The following is a 20,000-nucleotide window of genomic DNA, read 5'->3' as shown; positions in this document are numbered from 1 at the left end:
CTGACACCCCTATCAGACCACAGCAAAATCACAGTCTACTTGAACAGAGCAATACTCAATCACGAGGCATCAAAGCCAAAGGAACTGAGTAACATTAAGAAATGCTATAGATGGAAGGAATGCAGTTTGGAAATCTACCAAAAAACAATTAGACAACAGCAAATTCAATCCCTTTTAGACAACTTCCTGGGTAAAACGTTCCACTGCAATAGTGAAGGTGTAAACTTGGCAGTAGAAAATCTTAACAGTATATTTGACCTCTCAGCTTCCCTACCAAACCTAAAAATCTCAAATAGAAAACCGAAGAAAATGAACAACAATGACAAATGGTTTGATGACGAATGCAAAAATCTAAGAAATAAATTGAGAAACCTGTCCAACCAAAAACATAGAGACCCGGAAAACCTGAGTCTACGCCTTCACTATGGTGAATCACTAAAACAATACAGAAATACACTACGGAAAAAGAAGGAACAGCACGTCAGAAATCAGCTCAATGTAATTGAAGAATCCATAGACTCTAACCACTTCTGGGAAAATTGGAAAACACTAAACAAACAACAACACGAAGAATTATCTATCCAAAATGGAGATGTATGGGTAAACCACTTCTCCAATCTTTTTGGCTCTATAACAAAGAATAAAGAGCAAAAACATATACATGATCAAATACAAATCCTTGAATCAACTATTAAAGACTACCAGAACCCACTGGATTCTCCAATTACCTTGAACGAGTTACAGGACAAAATAAAAACCCTCCAACCCAAAAAGGCCTGTGGTGTTGATGGTATCCTTAATGAAATGATCAAATATACAGACAACAAATTCCAATTGGCTATACTAAAACTCTTTAACATCGTCCTTAGCTCTGGCATCTTCCCCAATATTTGGAACCAAGGACTGATCACCCCAATCCACAAAAGTGGAGACAAATTTGACCCCAATAACTACCGTGGAATATGCGTCAACAGTAACCTTGGGAAAATACTCTGCATTATCATTAACAGCAGACTCGTACATTTCCTCAATGAAAACAATGTACTGAGCAAATGTCAAATTGGCTTTTTACCAAATTACCGTACAACAGACCATGTATTCACCCTACACACCCTAATTGACAACCAAACAAACCAAAACAAAGGCAAAGTCTTCTCATGCTTTGTTGATTTCAAAAAAGCCTTCGACTCAATTTGGCATGAGGGTCTGCTATACAAATTGATGGAAAGTGGTGTTGGGGGAAAAACATACGACATTATAAAATCCATGTACACAAACAACAAGTGTGCGGTTAAAATTGGCAAAAAACACACACATTTCTTCACACAGGGTCGTGGGGTGAGACAGGGATGCAGCTTAAGCCCCACCCTCTTCAACATATATATCAACGAATTGGCGCGGGCATTAGAACAGTCTGCAGCACCTGGCCTCACCCTACTAGAATCCGAAGTCAAATGTCTACTGTTTGCTGATGATCTGGTGCTTCTGTCACCAACCAAGGAGGGCCTACAGCAGCACCTAGATCTTCTGCACAGATTCTGTCAGACCTGGGCCCTGACAGTAAATCTCAGTAAGACCAAAATAATGGTGTTCCAAAAAAGGTCCAGTCGCCAGGACCACAAATTCCATCTAGACACCGTTGCCCTAGAGCACACAAAAAACTATACATACCTCGGCCTAAACCTCAGCACCACAGGTAACTTCCACAAAGCTGTGAACGATCTGAGAGACAAGGCAAGAAGGGCATTCTATGCCATCAAAAGGAACATAAATTTCAACATACCAATTAGGATCTGGCTAAAAATACTTGAATCAGTCATAGAGCCCATTGCCCTTTATGGTTGTGAGGTCTGGGGTCCGCTCACCAACCAAGATTTCACAAAATGGGACAAACACCAAATTGAGACTCTGCATGCAGAATTCTGCAAAAATATCCTCCGTGTACAACGTAGAACACCAAATAATGCATGCAGAGCAGAATTAGGCCGATACCCACTAATTATCAAAATCCAGAAAAGAGCCGTTAAATTCTACAACCACCTAAAAGGAAGCGATTCCCAAACCTTCCATAACAAAGCAATCACCTACAGAGAGATGAACCTGGAGAAGAGTCCCCTAAGCAAGCTGGTCCTGGGGCTCTGTTCACAAACACACCCCACAGAGCCCCAGGACAACAGCACAATTAGACCCAACCAAATCATGAGAAAACCAAAAGATAATTACTTGACACATTGGAAAGAATTAACAAACAAACAGAGCAAACTAGAATGCTATTTGGCCCTAAACAGAGAGTACACAGTGGCAGAATACCTGACCACTGTGACTGACCCAAACTTAAGGAAAGCTTTGACTATGTACAGACTCAGTGAGCATAGCCTTGCTATTGAGAAAGGCCGCCGTAGGCAGACATGGCTCTCAAGAGAAGACAGGCTATGTGCTCACTGTCCACAAAATGAGGTGGAAACTGAGCTGCACTTCCTAACCTCCTGCCCAATGTATGACCATATTAGAGACACATATTTCCCTCAGATCACACAGATCCACAAAGAATTCGAAAACAAATCCAACTTTGATAAACTCCCATATCTACTGGGTGAAATTCCACAGTGTGCCATCACAGCAGCAAGATTTGTGACCTGTTGCCACAAGAAAAGGGCAACCAGTGAAGAACAAACACCATTGTAAATACAACCCATATTTATGTTTATTTATTTTAACTTGTGTGCTTTAACCATTTATACATTGCTACAACACTGTATATATATAATATGACATTTGTAATGTCTTTATTGCTTTGAAACTTCTGTATGTGTAATAGAAAGAGGAGGAAGGGAAGCGCTACTAAGGTACACTATAGTATATTTTGGTATATAGAAGGTGCTCTTTGGTAAAAGGTGTAAATTGGTCATCAAAAAGAAAGGAGGACCAAGGCACTCTTCATATAATTAATTAAAATGCCTTTATTAGTATGGCATGTTCAATAGAAACAAAGTTGTTAAAAACCGACGCGTTTCGGCTGCATGGCCTTCGTCAGGGAGTACAGAAAAAAGAGAATACAATGTCCTCTTTTGAAAGGCTTTTCCAATTAGCCCTAATTAGAAGAGGGAGTGGTTACCAAATTGGACACACCTAGTAAGCAATAATATACACATGAAAAGGTGAAATACTGTAGCTATGTTATCATGAGCATACAACTCCAAGCTAGAAGCATCAGAACACCCAGAGAGGCAGTTCCAACCCTAACCATGACTGGGAGAAGTGTCCAGAACAAGAAAGCAATATATTCCACAGTACTCCAGACCACAGCAAAACATGAACAACAGTCCAAACATAGCTAGAGGGCAATTGAGCAAAATGTCCACTAGATGACAGCAAATGGACCCATCACGACCCTACAGGAAGGGTGAGAAATCCATATCTTCATTTAAACCAGGGTACTTAGTGGCCTGTAGTTTGTAAATCCAAAAACTTTCCCTTTGGTTTAACTGTTTAAGACGGTCCCCTTTTCTAATAGAGGCCGGAACATGATCAATACCCATAGCTTCTGTATGTGTAATGTTTACTGTTAATTTTTATTGTTTATTTCACTTTTGTATATTATCTACCTCACTTGCTTTGGCAATGTTAACACATGTTTCCCATGCCAATAAAGCCCCTTGAATTGAATTGAATTGAATTGAATTGAGAGAGAGAGAGAGAGAGAGAGGGGGGTTATAGGGGGCAACAGAGAGAGAGGGGGGCAAGAGAGAGAGAAAGAGGGGGGCGGCGAGAGAGACAGACAGACAGACCGAGAGGTCCGTCACAGGCTTTAACAGGGGAGATTAATGCCATTAGGACAGACTGTGGTATCCAGGCAACACAACATGTCATTAGGACAGACTGTGGTATCCAGGCAACACAACATGTCATTAGGACAGACTGTGGTATCCAGGCAACACAACATGTCATTAGGACAGACTGTGGTATCCAGGCAAGACAATTCGAAAGGATGAGTCATCATGACATTTAAAACATAAAATAATAGTCATGTATTTGTATATATTATGGATTCCCATTAGTTCCTGCCAAGGCAGCAGCTACTCTTCCTGGGGTTTATTATGGATCCCCATTAGTTCCTGCCAAGGCAGCAGCTACTCTTCCTGGGGTTTATTATGGATCCCCATTAGTTCCTGCCAAGGCAGCAGCTACTCTTCCTGGGGTTTATTATGGATCCACATTAGTTCCTGTCAAGGCATCAGCTACTCTTCCTGGGGTTTATTATGGACCCCCATTAGTTCCTGCCAAGGCAGTAGCTACTCTTCCCGGGGTTTATTATGGATCCCCATTAGTTCCTGCCAAGGCAGCAGCTACTCTTCCTGGGGTTTATTATGGATCCCCATTAGTTCCTGCCAAGGCATCAGCTACTCTTCCTGGGGTTTATTATGGATCCCCATTAGTTCCTGTTAAGGCAGCTGTCACGTTCCTGACCTATTGTTCCTTTTTCTTTTATTTATTTAGTTGGTCAGGGCGTGAGTTGGGGTGGGTTGTCTTTGTGTGTTTTGTCTAGTTTAGGGTGTGTGTATTGTTTAAGGGGTTTTTAGTATGTATGGGGTTGTGTTCAGTGTAGGTGTTTAGGAAAGTCTATGGTTGCCTGATTTGGTTCTCAATCAGAGACAGCTGTTTATTGTTGTCTCTGATTGGGAGCCATATTTAAGGCAGCCATAGGCTTTAGGTGTTTGTGGGTAATTGTCTATGTTCTATGTTGCATGTGTGCACTAGTTCTTTCATAGCTTCACGTTCGTCTGTTTGTTGTTTTGTTTCGTTTTCCTTCTTATAATAAAAAGAAGATGTCTTATTTTTCACACGCTGCGTTTTGGTCCTCTCTCTCTTATCAAGACGATCGTGACAGCAGCAGCTACTCTTCCTGGGGTTTATTACGGATCCCCATTAGTTCCTGCCAAGGCACCAGCTACTCTTCCTGGGGTTTATTACGGATCCCCATTAGTTCCTGCCAATGCTTCCTGGGGTTTATTATGGATCCCCATTAGTTCCTGCCAAGGCAGCAGCTACTCTTCCTGGGGTTTATTATGGATCCCCATTAGTTCCTGCCAAGGCAGCAGTTACTCTTCCTGGGGTTTATTATGGATCCCCATTAGTTCCTGCCAAGGCAGCAGTTACTCTTCCTGGGGTTTATTATGGATCCCCATTAGTTCCTGCCAAGGCAGCAGCTACTCTTCCTGGGGTTTAATATGGACCCCCATTAGTTCCTGCCAAGGCAGCAGCTACTCTTCCTGGGGTTTATTATGGATCCCCATTAGTTCCTGCCAAGGCAGCAGCTACTCTTCCTGGGGTTTATTATGGATCCCCATTAGTTCCTGCCAAGGCAGCAGCTACTCTTCCTGGGGTTTATTATGGATCCCCATTAGTTCCTGCCAAGGCAGCAGCTACTCTTCCTGGGGTCCAGCAACATTAAGGCAGTTATATACAGCGCATTCGTAAAGTATTCAGACCCCTTGACTTTTTCCAAATTTTGTTACATTACAACTTTATTCTAAAATTGATTAAATCGTTTTTTCTTCATTAATCTACACACAATACCCCATAATGATAAAGTAAAAGCAGGTTTTTGAAATTTTAGCAAAAAAAAACAACTGAAAAATCACATTTACATAAGTATTCAGACCATTTACTTAGTACTTTTTAATTTTTAATTTCACCTTTATGTAACCAGGTAGGCCAGTTGAGAACAAGTTCTCATTTACAACTGCGACCTGGTCAAGATAAAGCAAAGCAGTGCGACACAAACAACAACACAGGGTTCGACATGCGATAAACAAACGTACAGTCAATAACACAATAGAAAAATCTGTATACAATTTGTGCAAATGGAGTAAGGAGGTAAGGCAATAAATAGGCCAATAGTGGCAAAGTAATTACAATTTAGCAATTAACACTGGAGTGATAGATGTGCAGATGAGGATGTGCAAGTAGAAATACTGATGTGCAAAAGAGAAGAAAAACAAAACCAAATATGTTGGATGGGCTATTTACAGATTGGCTGTGTACATCGCTGTAATCGCTGCCAAATGTGTTGGACCACCTTTGGCAGCGATTACAGCCTCGAGTCTTCTTAAGTATGACGCTACAGGTATGACGCTAAATAAGCTTGGCACACCTGTATTTGGGGAGTTTCTCCCATTTTTTTCTCTGCAGATCCTCTCAAGCTCAGTCAGGTTGGATAGGGAGCGTCGATGTGCAGCTATCTTCAGGTCTCTCCAGAGATGTTCGAACGGGTTCAAGTCCAAGGTCAGGCTGGGCCACTCAACTTGTCCCAAAGCCATTTGTCCCAATGCGTAGGGTCATTGTCGTGTTGGAAGGTGAACCTTCGCCCCAGTCTGAGCGCTCTGGAACAGATTTTCATCAAGAATTGCTCTGTACTTTTCTCCGTTCATCTTTCCTTTGATCCTGACTAGTCTCTTAGTCCGTGCCGCTGAAAAACATCCCCACAGAATGATGCTGCCAACACCATGCTTCACTGAAGGGATTGTGCCAGGTTTCCTCCAGGTGTGATACAAGATTATCTGGTCTGATGAAACCAAGATTGAACTCTTTGGCCTGAATGCCAAGCAGTTCAATCTTGGTTTCATCAGACCAGATAATCTTGTTTCTCATGGTCAGAGTCTTTAGGTGCCTTTAAGGAAACTCCAAGCAGGCTGTCATGTGCCTTTTACTGAGGAGTGGCTTCCGCCTGGCGACTCTATCATAAAGGCCTGATTGGTGGAGTGCTGCAGAGATGTTTGTCCTTCTGGAAGGTACTCCCATCTCCACAGAGAAACTCTATTGCTCCGTCAGAGTGACCATCGGGTTCTTGGTCACATCCCTAACCAAGGCCCTTCTCCCACCATTTGCTCAGTTTGGCCGGCTGGCTAGCTCTAGGAAAAGTTTTGGTGGTTCCAAACTTGTTCCATTTCAGAATGATAGAGGTCACTATGTTCTTGGGGACCTTCAATGCTGCAAAATTGTTTTGATACCCTTCCCCAGATCTGTGCCTCGACACAATCGGACAATTCCTGCAACCTCATGGCTTGTTTTTTTGCTCTGACATGCACTGTCAACTGTGGGACCTTATATAGACAGGTGTGTGCCTTTCCAAATCATGTCCAATCAAGTTGTAGAAACATCTCAAGGATGTTGGATGAACTGAGCTCAAAGTCTCATCGCACAGGTTCTGAATACTTTTTATTTTTAATACATTTGCAAAAATGTCTAAAAACCTGTTTTCGCTTTGTTATGACGGGGTATTGTGTGTAGATTGATGAGGAAAAATTATAATTTAATCAAGTTTAGAATAAGGCTGTAACGTAACAGAATGCGGGAAAAAGTCAAGGGGTCTGAATACTTTCCCGAACGCACTGTACAATTTAAAATATGACATGACATTACATTTCATAACACTTTACTACCACATATCTACAATACAACATCCGTGTGTACGTGTGTGTAGAGTGCGTGTCTTATGTGTATGTGTGAACGGGAGGTCAAACACTGACAGACCCCTCAATGCTGTTGTTGACAATAGAATGGAATACAAACCCCATCTCCATGGTTACAACAATGAAATGAACCCCAACCCATCTCCATGTTCTGGGATTGTTACCAGGGAGAAAAACTTGACCGTTTTTTGTTGTTGTTTGTTTTGTTTTTCGAGGCAGATGTTAAAGCGGGGCTGAACTTCCTGATGTGGCATAATTTTCCGTATTGAAGTCGACTAGGTTTAGCTAGCGCCAGTCAACAATTAGCATCGGCTGGCTGGTGTACAACTGTGGCAAAGTTAGTTTGACATTGGATTCTCTGAGGATATTTAGGGATTGTAAAATGGAACAATATGTTGAAGTTGCAAATCTTTTAGTTTTCTCATTAGATGTGTTCAATATTTGTATATGAATTTCTACAAATTCTAGTTGGTTTGAGTTTTTTAAGTCAATGAAATTTAGAGCTGTTTGACATTTTAAAAATAGTTGCATCTACATTGTGTAATGTACTGACGGTCCGTAACTAGCCTCATAGGGTCTTATGGTTGGGTCCCGGGAATTGAACCGACTAACCTGGCATTACAAGGGCCATGCTGGAACGTTAAACCAAATATGATCATGGGCATCACGATCTGTGGGCTAGATTGATGATTACTTGGGTACTGCCAGCTGTGGGCAGGAGGGATGATGACTTGGGTACTGCCAGCTGTGGGCAGGAGGGATGATGACTTGGGTACTGCCAGCTGTGGGCAGGAGGGATGATGACTTGGGTACTGCCAGCTGTGGGCAGGAGGGATGATGACTTGGGTACTGCCAGCTGTGGGCAGGAGGGATGATGACTTGGGTACTGCCAGCTGTGGGCAGGAGGGATGATGACTTGGGTACTGCCAGCTGTGGGCAGGAGGGATGATGACTTGGGTACTGCCAGCTGTGGGCAGGAGGGATGATGACTTGGGTACTGCCAGCTGTGGGCAGGAGGGATGATTACTTGTGTACTGCCAGCTGTGGGCAGGAGGGATGATGACTTGGGTACTGCCAGCTGTGGGCAGGAGGGATGATTACTTGTGTACTGCCAGCTGTGGGCAGGAGGGATGATTACTTGTGTACTGCCAGCTGTTTGCAGGCTTGAATTAAACCCAACCCAAGGAAAACTTACGGTGACCTTCATTCCGTGACATCATTTTCCCCCCATCATCTTGTAAATCTAAGTTTTGGATCTATTTACAGTTTGTGGTAAATTTTGACAATAAAAAAAAATGTTTCTGACTCATATCGATGCCAAAACGAGAAGTTGTTTTTGGAGGGGCATTCGCTCTGTAATAATGTTGGTCTGATGAGGAGGCTGCTCAGGACCTTCTGAAAGTAAATCACCAGCCACCGCTGCTGTCATAGACATAACTCAGACAGGAAGAGAGATGGAACTGCTGCCAGCTTTAGGAGCAACATCCTTGAGGGCTTTCCACCGACAGAGACTCAGCACAGCATGTCAAAAACACTACACAATCTGTCTGGGACTTATTAAAGTACACACACACAAACAGTAACACACACTCTGGTACAAGAGGCATGGTCCAAGGACAGAAAATATTGCCCCAAAAATAAATACAATAATCCCATTTGTCTGTCAGGTAGACAGGAGGGGAGAGAGGGAGGAAGGGAGGGAGAGAGGGAGGGAGACCGGGAGGAAGGGAGGGAGAGAGGGAGACCGGGAGGAAGGGAGGGAAGGAGACCGGGAGGGAGAGATGGAGGGAGACCGGGAGGGAGAGAGGGAGACCGGGAGGGAGGGAGGCAGGGAAGGAGTGAGGGAGGGAGGGAGGATGTCTGGAGGAACTGAAAGTACAGGAAACCTTGACCACGAGAGAGTTACAGGAAACCTTGACCATGAGAGAGTTACAGGAAACCTTGACCACGAGAGAGTTACAGGAAACATTGACCGCGAGAGAGTTACAGGAAACCTTGACCACGAGAGAGTTACAGGAAACCTTGACCACGAGAGAGGTACAGGAAACCTTGACCACGAGAGAGGTACAGGAAACCTTGACCACGAGAGAGGTACAGGAAACCTTGACAATGAGAGAGGTACAGGAAACCTTGACAATGAGCGAGGTATAGGAATCATCACTCTTCATCACTGTCACCACACCTGCTACCACTGGCTGCTGCTGCAGGGCAATTAACGATCCACTCCACACCACAGGCCAGGGTTACTGTACTGTACCAGGACTAGGGTTGGAACAAGCTTACTCAGGCCAGTGTTACTGTACTGTACCAGGACTGAGGTTGGAAAAAAACTTACACAGGCCAGGGTTACTGTACTGTACCAGGACTAGGGTTGGAAACAAACTTACTCAGGCCAGGGTTACTGTACTGTACCAGGACTGGGGTTGGAACAGGCCAGGGTTACTGTACTGTACCAGGACTAGGGTTGGAACAGGCCAGGGTTACTGTACCAGGACTAGGGTTGGAAACTTACACAGGCCAGGGTTACTGTACTGTACCAGGACTGGGGTTGGAACAGGCCAGGGTTACTGTACTGTACCAGGACTGGGGTTGGAACAGGCCAGGGTTACTGTACTGTACCAGGACTAGGGTTGGAACAGGCCAGGGTTACTGTACTGTACCAGGACTAGGGTTGGAAACTTACACAGGCCAGGGTTACTGTACACACCAGGGGTCTAGGCTAGACGGACGAGTCAAATACAGGGAGAGTTTAACAATGCTCTTAATTCAGCTCCAGATGAAGTCTCTCTTTAATATCCAATCAAGAGGGGGGAGTAAATCAAATGTTATCTTACATGCTCCGAATACAACTGGAGTAAAATAAGGCCAGAAAAACATGTATTCACTGTTCAACAGATTTTCCCCCCGGGAAAAGTGAGGCGAGCGAGCAAAACAAAGAAAGAAACAGCACTTTACCACATTGTCCGAGGCACTTGTGTAAGTTGTAGACCTGTAGGTTCCAGACCTGTAGGTTCCAGACCTGTAGGTTCCAGACCTGTAGGTTCTAGACCTGTAGGTTCCAGACCTGTATGTTCTAGACCTGTAGGTTCCAGACCTGTAGGTTCTAGACCTGTAGGTTCTAGACCTGTAGGTTCCAGACCTGTAGGTTCCAGACCTGTAGGTTCCAGACCTGTAGGTTCTAGACCTGTAGGTTCCAGACCTGTAGGTTCCAGACCTGTAGGTTCTAGACCTGTAGGTTCTAGACCTGTAGATTCCAGACCTGTAGGTTCCAGACCTGTAGGTTCTAGACCTGTAGGTTCTAGACCTGTAGGTTCCAGACCTGTAGGTTCCAGACCTGTAGGTTCTAGACCTGTAGGTTCTAGACCTGTAGGTTCCAGACCTGTAGGTTCCAGACCTGTAGGTTCCAGACCTGTAGGTTCTAGACCTGTAGGTTCTAGACCTGTAGGTTCCAGACCTGTAGGTTCCAGACCTGTAGGTTCTAGACCTGAGATTCAAGAGTTATGTTATTTCATGCAAAAACCTACACAATTTTTTTTGTTTTTAATGCAGATATTACAATGTTGTTAAAGCAATGATAAATGAAACACAATGGGAAGTATAACTTGTGAACGTTTCTTTATTCCTGATACAAAAAGGTGTAATCCAATGTGACGTATACGGTAATAATGTAGACTATATATAAAAAAATATATAATTCAAGAATGATTTACCAATAAATAATTGTAAATCAAATTAAATTGTTGATGTATAATAATGAGTTCATTACCAGAATACATCTCTATAGCCGGTAACAAAATATGAATACAAATATGATTAGGCCTCTCGTAGACTAGGCCTTGTAGAAAGAGGGTAAGGCTGGGCATCTGTTAAACAGTATTACAACTTGGTCTGGCCTAATGGAGCTATATACAGGAAGTACCAGATCAATGTGGAGCTATATACAGGAAGTACCAGATCAATGTGGAGCTATATACAGGAAGTACCAGATCAATGTGGAGCTATATACAGGAAGTACCAGATCAATGTGGAGCTATATACAGGAAGTACCAGATCAATGTAGAGCTATATACAGGAAGTACCAGATCAATGTGGAGCTATATACAGGAAGTACCAGATCAATGTGGAGCTATATACATGGAGTACCAGATCAATGTGGAGCTATATACAGGAAGTACCTGTCACGTTCGTTATAGCGATGAGACCAAAGCGCAGCGTGATTTGAATGCATCTTCTTTTAATAAAGAAAAGAACACAGAATGAACGATACAAAAACAACAAAACGAACGTGAAGCTATATAATCATAGTGATGACACTAGCAACTAAACATAGACATAGATAATCACCCACGAAATACTCAAGGAATATGGCTGCCTAAATATGGTTCCCAATCAGAGACAACGATAAACAGCTGCCTCTAATTGAGAACCAATCTAGGCAACCATAGACATACAAAACCCCTAGACTGGGTAAAACATATAATCACCCATGTCACACCCTGACATAATAAAGAAAACAAAGAATACTAAGGTCAGGGCGTGACAGTACCCCCCCCCCCCCCCAAAGGTGCGGACTCCCGGCTTATATGGGAGTGTCTGGGTGGGCATAACTCCGCGGTTGCGGTGGTTCTGGTTCATTTATTTATCAGTCTTATGGCTATTTAACAGTCTTATGGCTATTTAACAGTCTTATGGCTATTTAACAGTCTTATGGCTTGGGGTAAAAGCTGTCTCTGAGACTGTTGGTCCAAGAGCCGATGCTCCGGTACCGTTTGCCGGACGGTAGCAGAGTGAATAGTTCATGATTTTTCCGCCCTTCTTCTGAAATCGCCCGATATAGAAGTCCCGGATGGCAGGGAGCTCGGCCCCAGTGATGTACTGGGCTGTCCGCACCAACCTCTGTATCGCTTGCGGTCAAGGGTGGTGCATTTGTCATACCAAGCGGTGATGCAGCTAGTCAAGATGCTCTCGATGGTGCAGCTGTAGAACTTCTTCAGAATCCAAAGGACCATGCAAAATATGTTCAGCCTCCTGAGGGGGAAAAGGCGCTGCCGTGCCCTCTTCACTACAGTGTACGCTTTACAACCGATATTACGGATCCTCCCCGCCAGCCTTGGAGCTAACCCATCTCCTGCTCCGCTCTCCCTCTCACACGTATCAATTAAATGGCCTGGCTCCTTAAGTAGGCGGATCGACATGCTATAAAGCTCCCGCATAACTAAACAGGTCATTAAGATCCCCGGAGGTAATTCTCTCTCAGAACAGACACTCTTACTTACAGTGTGGACCACTCACATGTAATGGACATCAGTATGGTACCTGTCAATCACACGCACGCACGCACGCACGCACGCACGCACGCACGCACGCACGCACGCACGCACGCACGCACGCACGCACGCACGCACACACACACACACACACACACACACACACACACACACACACACACACACACACACACACACACACACACACACACACAAGGAGAGCAGAGGAGGCATGGCTGCCGAGGGAGGGAGAGATGAGGCTGTGTGCGACAAGCCTCTTCTCTCAGGAAGTAGCAGGGAGGCAGCACACTGTGTGAGATCAGAGGGCAGAACTAGAATCAATGACGACGGAAGCCTCTCCTCTCTCCGCTGATGGACAGCCGTGATGGAGTGGAGATGAAATCCACTGCAGTCCTTTCAAAGGGCTTTGCATATCTGCATTAGTACACTTCTCATTCCAGTCCCACCTACAAAATTGCACTCATAAAATAAAAGGTGTATTTGGTATTTATTATGGATCCCCACTATCTGTTGCCTTGGCAGCAGCTACTCTTCCTGGGGTTTTCCTATAGTCCCACCTACAAAATTGCACTCATAAAATAATGAGGGCAGTGGAGAAGATTCAAAAGGACTCAATTCGCTTTGATTCAATTGTGTGAAGCTCTACTCACACTGCAGTTCTCAGGGGGGACCAGCCGCTGTGTGATCTCTCCTCCGTGGACACAGAAGACGTGTTTCATCTCCCCAGTGAAGATGTCCCAGACGATGACGTCCACAGCGCCAGAGACCAGGGAGCGCTGGTCGTAGCGAGGGGACACCCTGGTGGGGGTACAGCAGGCACGTCACCTTGTTAGGGTGACCCCGCAGGGTGCGGTGAGGGGGCCAGCCTACAGAGAGAGGAGATAGGGTTAGTGACTGTTACTCAGGGTGCGGTGAGGGGGCCAGCTTATAGAGAGAGGAGATAGTAACAGTCACTAACCCTCAGGGTGCGGTGAGGGGGCCAGCCTATAGAGAGAGGAGATAGTAACAGTCACTAACCCTCAGGGTGCGGTGAGGGGGCCAGCCTATAGAGAGAGATAGTAACAGTCACTAACCCTCAGGGTGCGGTGAGGGGGCCAGCCTATAGAGAGAGATAGTAACAGTCACTAACCCTCAGGGTGCGGTGAGGGGGCCAGCCTATAGAGAGAGGAGATAGTAACAGTCACTAACCCTCAGGGTGCGGTGAGGGGGCCAGCCTATAGAGAGAGGAGATAGTAACAGTCACTAACCCTCAGGGTGCGGTGAGGGCGTCAGCCTATAGAGAGAGGAGATAGTAACAGTCACTAACCCTCAGGGTGCGGTGAGGGGGCCAGCCTATAGAGAGAGGAGATAGTAACAGTCACTAACCCTCAGGGTGCGGTGAGGGGGCCAGCCTATAGAGAGAGGAGATAGTAACAGTCACTAACCCTCAGGGTGCGGTGAGGGGGCCAGCCTATAGAGAGAGGAGATAGTAACAGTCACTAACCCTCAGGGTGCGGTGAGGGGGCCAGCCTATAGAGAGAGGAGATAGTAACAGTCACTAACCCTCAGGGTGCGGTGAGGGGGCCAGCCTATAGAGAGAGGAGACATTTTAGTCATTTAGCAGATGCTCTTATCCAGAGACACAATCAGTGCATTCAATTACATTTAGTTAGGTAAGAGCCAGCTAGCACAGACCCCACACTCCTCTCCCCTAACCCCCTCACCTCCACGCAGCATGTACACCCCCACACTCCTCTCCCCTAACCCCCTCACCTCCACGCAGCATGTACACCCCCACACTCCTCTCCCCTAACCCCCTCACCTCCACGCAGCATGTACACCCCCACACTCCTCTCCCCTAACCCCCTCACCTCCACGCAGCATGTACACCCCCACACTCCTCTCCCCTAACCTCCTCACCTCTACGCAGCATGTACACCCCCACACTCTTCTCCCCTAACCTCCTCACCTCCACGCAGCATGTACACCCCCACACTCCTCTCCCCTAACCTCCTCACCTCTACGCAGCATGTACACCCCCACACTCTTCTCCCCTAACCTCCTCACCTCCACGCAGCATGTACACCCCCACACTCCTCTCCACTAACCCCCTCACCTCCACGCAGCATGTACACCCCCACACCCCTCTGGCCGTCACCTTGACGGGCTCCTCCGACCCGGGTGTCCCACTCAGCTGGTCTATGATGCCCGCCGACCGGGGAACCAGCTTGTCAAAAGCCTCCTGGAGGGAGATGTTGGACACCTGGAGCTCTGCAGGGACTGGGAAGTAGAGAACAACAGTATTTACTATATACAGAACCAAACAGACCCATCTGACCAACTTGGCTTAGACCAGAGAAAGGGCTTTGCATAGTCATGAAGAGGAATCATGAGGAATGTGATACACAGTCCCTCCAGGAATCCGCGATCACATAATTCAAACGCTAAAAAATCAACCAAGCTGTGCATATTATTGTGAGAGCTCACAATTTTGACCAATCACCGCACTTTTATCTCAAAAGGGTCCATTCAAAAGAGGGATGGCAATTTTGACCAATCATCGCACTTTTATCTCAAAAGGGTCCAATCAAAAGAGGGTTGGCAATTTTGACCACTGTTACTGAAGGAAACAGCCCAAAAGAACCACACGTGAAACGTTTTCCCCTCCGTCAGCGTGTGAAGCTGTTGACTACTGACATTACGACTGACAGAACAATAAACAGGAAGGCATCTTATTTGTCAACAGAAACCACCGCTAAAGACTGAGAAACTCATTTCCAATGTTTTACATGAAAGTGGGAGCAAATTGTTTTTTTTACTCCGTGCAACTTTGTGCTGGAACGCAAGAGGAAGTCACTTCCAATCAGCAAGGCATGTCAAAAATAAATAATCAGAACAGACACCTTTTTCCTCAAGAATCATGGTTCTTTTTGGTTTGAACTGCTGGACAAAATTAAGAACAATTAGTGAATTAGGATGCGTGTCTAAACACAGTCTTAGAAATGTATTCTGCGTACAATCGTACTAGAACTGACCACATTATTTTTTATTACTTTATATACATTTTAAATGGAGAAAAAAATGATCACATTTCATCGCAAAATGTCAATAAAGCCGCTGCAAAAATCAAGCATTATAGGCCGCAGATAACACAACAAAAACATTGGGAAATGGACTGACTACACATTCCCTACACTGGGAGGGATGACTTGACTGGTTTTGGTCAGCCAATGGCATTAAAGCCATCCAATTCTCACCCACAGCATCCCTACAGATGTGGGGCTCTTGCGCCACCCAGTGGACTAAATGGTACCTGTTGCATTGGAGAGGGGCTGCAGGGGCGAGGTGTCTGGGATGCTCCAGAGGGGGAGGCGTCCGGCCGAATCTCCCTGGACCAGCAGCTTGTGGAAGGGCTCCCGACGGCTGTAGAACAACCGTGTCACCGAGGGACATATGAGCAACTAGAACACAGAACATAGAACATTAGAACATTGAACACTGGTATTATCCATAGAAACAGAATGAATAGAACGGGCTTGGAAACCATGGCAACTTGCCTGGTACACTCGCAATGGCTGCCTGAGATTGTGATGTCATTATTTCCATGGTAATATAGAATGTTCGTTCAAATGATGTTAACTGATTTAGCTAATGCAAACGGAAGGTATTTTTTGTAATGTCAGTTGAGTTGAATCAACAAATCACAGCACATATTGATGGCTACACTTCCTGCTCTTTACTTCCTTAGTTTGCTCCTATAGGTACACTCACAATGGCTGCCAGTCCACCCATTATGACATCATTGACTTGAATGGGGACACCCGTTCTATTCATTCTATTGATATGGTATTATCTCTGTGTTCAGTACCATATCTAGGGTAATATCTCTGTGTTCAGTACCATATCTATGGTATTATCTCTGTGTTCAGTACCGTATATATGGTATTATCTCTGTGTTCAGTACCATATCTAGGGTAATATCTCTGTGTTCAGTACCATATCTATGGTATTATCTCTGTGTTCAGTACCATATCTAGGGTAATATCTCTGTGTTCAGTACCATATCTATGGTATTATCTCTGTGTTCAGTACCATATCTAGGGTAATATCTCTGTGTTCAGTACCATATCTATGGTATTATCTCTGTGTTCAGTACCATATCTAGGGTAATATCTCTGTGTTCAGTACCATATCTATGGTATTATCGCTGTGTTAAGTACCGTATATATGGTATTATCTCTGTGTTCAGTACCATATCTATGGTATTATCTCTGTGTTCAGTACCATATCTATGGTATTATCTCTGTGTTCAGTACCATATCTAGGGTAATATCTCTGTGTTCAGTACCATATCTATGGTATTATCTCTGTGTTAAGTACCGTATATATGGTATTATCTCTGTGTTCAGTACCATATCTATGGTATTATCTCTGTGTTCAGTACCATATCTATGGTATTATCTCTGTGTTCAGTACCATATCTATGGTATTATCTCTGTGTTCAGTACCATATATATGGTATTATCTCTGTGTTCAGTACCATATCTATGGTATTATCTCTGTGTTCAGTACCATATCTATGGTATTATCTCTGTGTTCAGTACCATATCTATGGTATTATCTCTGTGTTCAGTACCATATCTATGGTATTATCTCTGTGTTCAGTACCATATCAATGGTATTATATCTGTGTTCAGTACCATATCTATGGTAATATCTCTGTGTTCAGTACCATATATATGGTATTATCTCTGTGTTCAGTACCATATCTATGGTATTATATCTGTGTTCAGTACCATATCTATGGTATTATCTCTGTGTTAAGTACCGTATATATGGTATTATCTCTGTGTTCAGTACCATATCTATGGTATTATCTCTGTGTTCAGTACCATATCTATGGTATTATCTCTGTGTTCAGTACCATATCTAGGGTAATATCTCTGTGTTCAGTACCATATCTATGGTATTATCTCTGTGTTAAGTACCGTATATATGGTATTATCTCTGTGTTCAGTACCATATCTATGGTATTATCTCTGTGTTCAGTACCATATCTATGGTATTATCTCTGTGTTCAGTACCATATCTATGGTATTATCTCTGTGTTCAGTACCATATCTATGGTATTATCTCTGTGTTCAGTACCATATCTATGGCAGGCCATCACTCAGTCTTTGACAAAGCCATGTAGAATATATACAGGACCAACCTATACTGGCATATATCCATGCAATTCCATCATTTGTGCAGTATGACAATACCAAAGTGTACATGGTCTCGTCGTAATGACACAGGGATTGTGTTAAAGGTTAATAATGGTGGGAATGAAACGCAGGACAGCATACTTGTTGTACCGTGGATCTAAATACATGAGAATATTATATTCTGTTGTGTACACGAAGGGGAAGCCGGCGTTGCAGGGGACATGATCTCATGCCATGGGAGCATTGTGATGTGCCGTTAACGTTTAGCACTGTAAAAACACCACTGTGATATTAAGAGGATGCCAAGCTGGAAGAACGGACTGCTCAACTACCAACAGGGTTACCTACAGTACAACACATGCATTATTGACCCCCCCCCCCCCCATACTAAAATATCCCCTAACTCAGTTCTCTGGACAGCAAGGCACTGAATCATCTAGATACAATCCAGCTAGCTAGACAAGATGCTAAATTGTTGAAGAGAAACCTGGTGCCATGTAAAAAAAAGAAGATACGAGACGTCTCAACTTGGAGGACTGTTTTTTGTTTGCCTACCTATCGAATCTAGCAGGACTGAACATCGATAGTTATGCATGTTGGTTAATGGTCCTCTACTAACTGACCTTTCACTGGTAGGACTCTAAACGAGTCCCAAACGGCACCCTATTCTCTATGTAGTGCACTACCCATAGGGCTCTGGTCTTAAAGTAGTGCACTATATAGGGAATAGGGTTCCATAGGGCTGTGGTCTAAAGTAGTGCACTATGTAGGGAATAGGGTGCTATTTGGGACTGTACCTTTGATCTTTTATTTTACCGATTTACTCTGCTATAATTGTATTCCTTCCTAGAGAAAAGGCACAGCGGCAACAAGCCTAACGACGACCTGCCGACCCTGTTACCAGGAAGTACAGGAGACGGGTGGGTCCTGGTTATGTGATTGTCATAGTAACAGAGAGAGATGGTATGGAACCAGATCCTTGTAATCTCTGTAATGGGGGAGAGAAACACCGTGATCAGGTTGTGAGGTAGGTAGTCGCACAGACTTATGGGTAGTCGTCTGACATGAGGTAGATGCTACGAGAGGTACAAGTCAATTAATCAATTAACACTGGGAAGCTGAGATGACGGTTAAATGAAGGCCCTATTGTTTTTAAGAGTAACAAAAATCACCTTTTAATACCACTGCCTGAATATCAACTAGGGTCCATCAGAAGTTCACTACCCTTTACCTGAGGCTTATTATAAAAAGGGATTATAACAGGCTTATAAAATTTAATATTGATGGTATATATGGAAGTTAATGAGAGAGAGACATAGAGAGAGAGAGACAAAGAGAGACAGAGACAGAGACAGAGACAGAGACAGAGACAGAGACAGAGAGAGAGAGAGAGAGAGAGAGAGAGAGAGAGAGAGAGAGAGAGAGAGAGAGAGAGAGAGAGAGAGAGAGAGAGAGAGAGAGAGAGAGAGTGTGTGCTTTAACCATTTGTACATTGTTACAACACTGCATATATATAATATGACATTTGTAATGTCTTTATTGTTTTGAAACTTCTGTATGTGTAATGTTTACTGTTCATTTTTATTGTTTATTTGACTTTTGTATATTACCTACCTCACTTGCTTTGGCAATGTTAACACATGTTTCCCATGCCAATAAAGCCCCTGGAATTGAAGTGAAATTGAGAGAGAGAGAGACAAAAAGAGAGAGAGAGGCAAAGACAGACAGACAGAGACAAAGACACACAGACAAAGACGGACAAAGACAAAGACAGACAGACAGAGAGACAAAGACAGACAAAGACAGACAGACAGTGAGACAAAGACAGACAGACAGTGAGACAAAGACAGACAGACAGAGACAGACAGACAGACAGACAGACAGACAAAGACAGACACAAAGACAAAGACAGACACAAAGACAGACACAAAGACAGACAGATAAAGACAGACATATAAAGACAGACAATGACAGACGACAGACAGACAAGACAAAGACAGACAGACAAAGAAAGACAAAGACAGAGACAAAGACAGACAGAGAGACAAAGACAG

The 20,000-nt window shown here is 44.1% G+C and overlaps 1 pseudogene; it reads right to left on the bottom strand.

Annotated features, from left to right (window-relative positions):
• Positions 1-20,000, bottom strand: part of LOC139567661 (WD repeat-containing protein 7-like) — a 95,954-nt pseudogene that overhangs the window by 55,608 nt on the left and 20,346 nt on the right.

Source organism: Salvelinus alpinus, chromosome 1 (assembly GCF_045679555.1).
Source record: "Salvelinus alpinus chromosome 1, SLU_Salpinus.1, whole genome shotgun sequence".
Lineage (NCBI taxonomy): Eukaryota > Metazoa > Chordata > Actinopteri > Salmoniformes > Salmonidae > Salvelinus > Salvelinus alpinus.
Note: the sequence above shows the minus strand (reverse complement) of the source record. Positions and strands in the feature narration are given on the sequence as shown.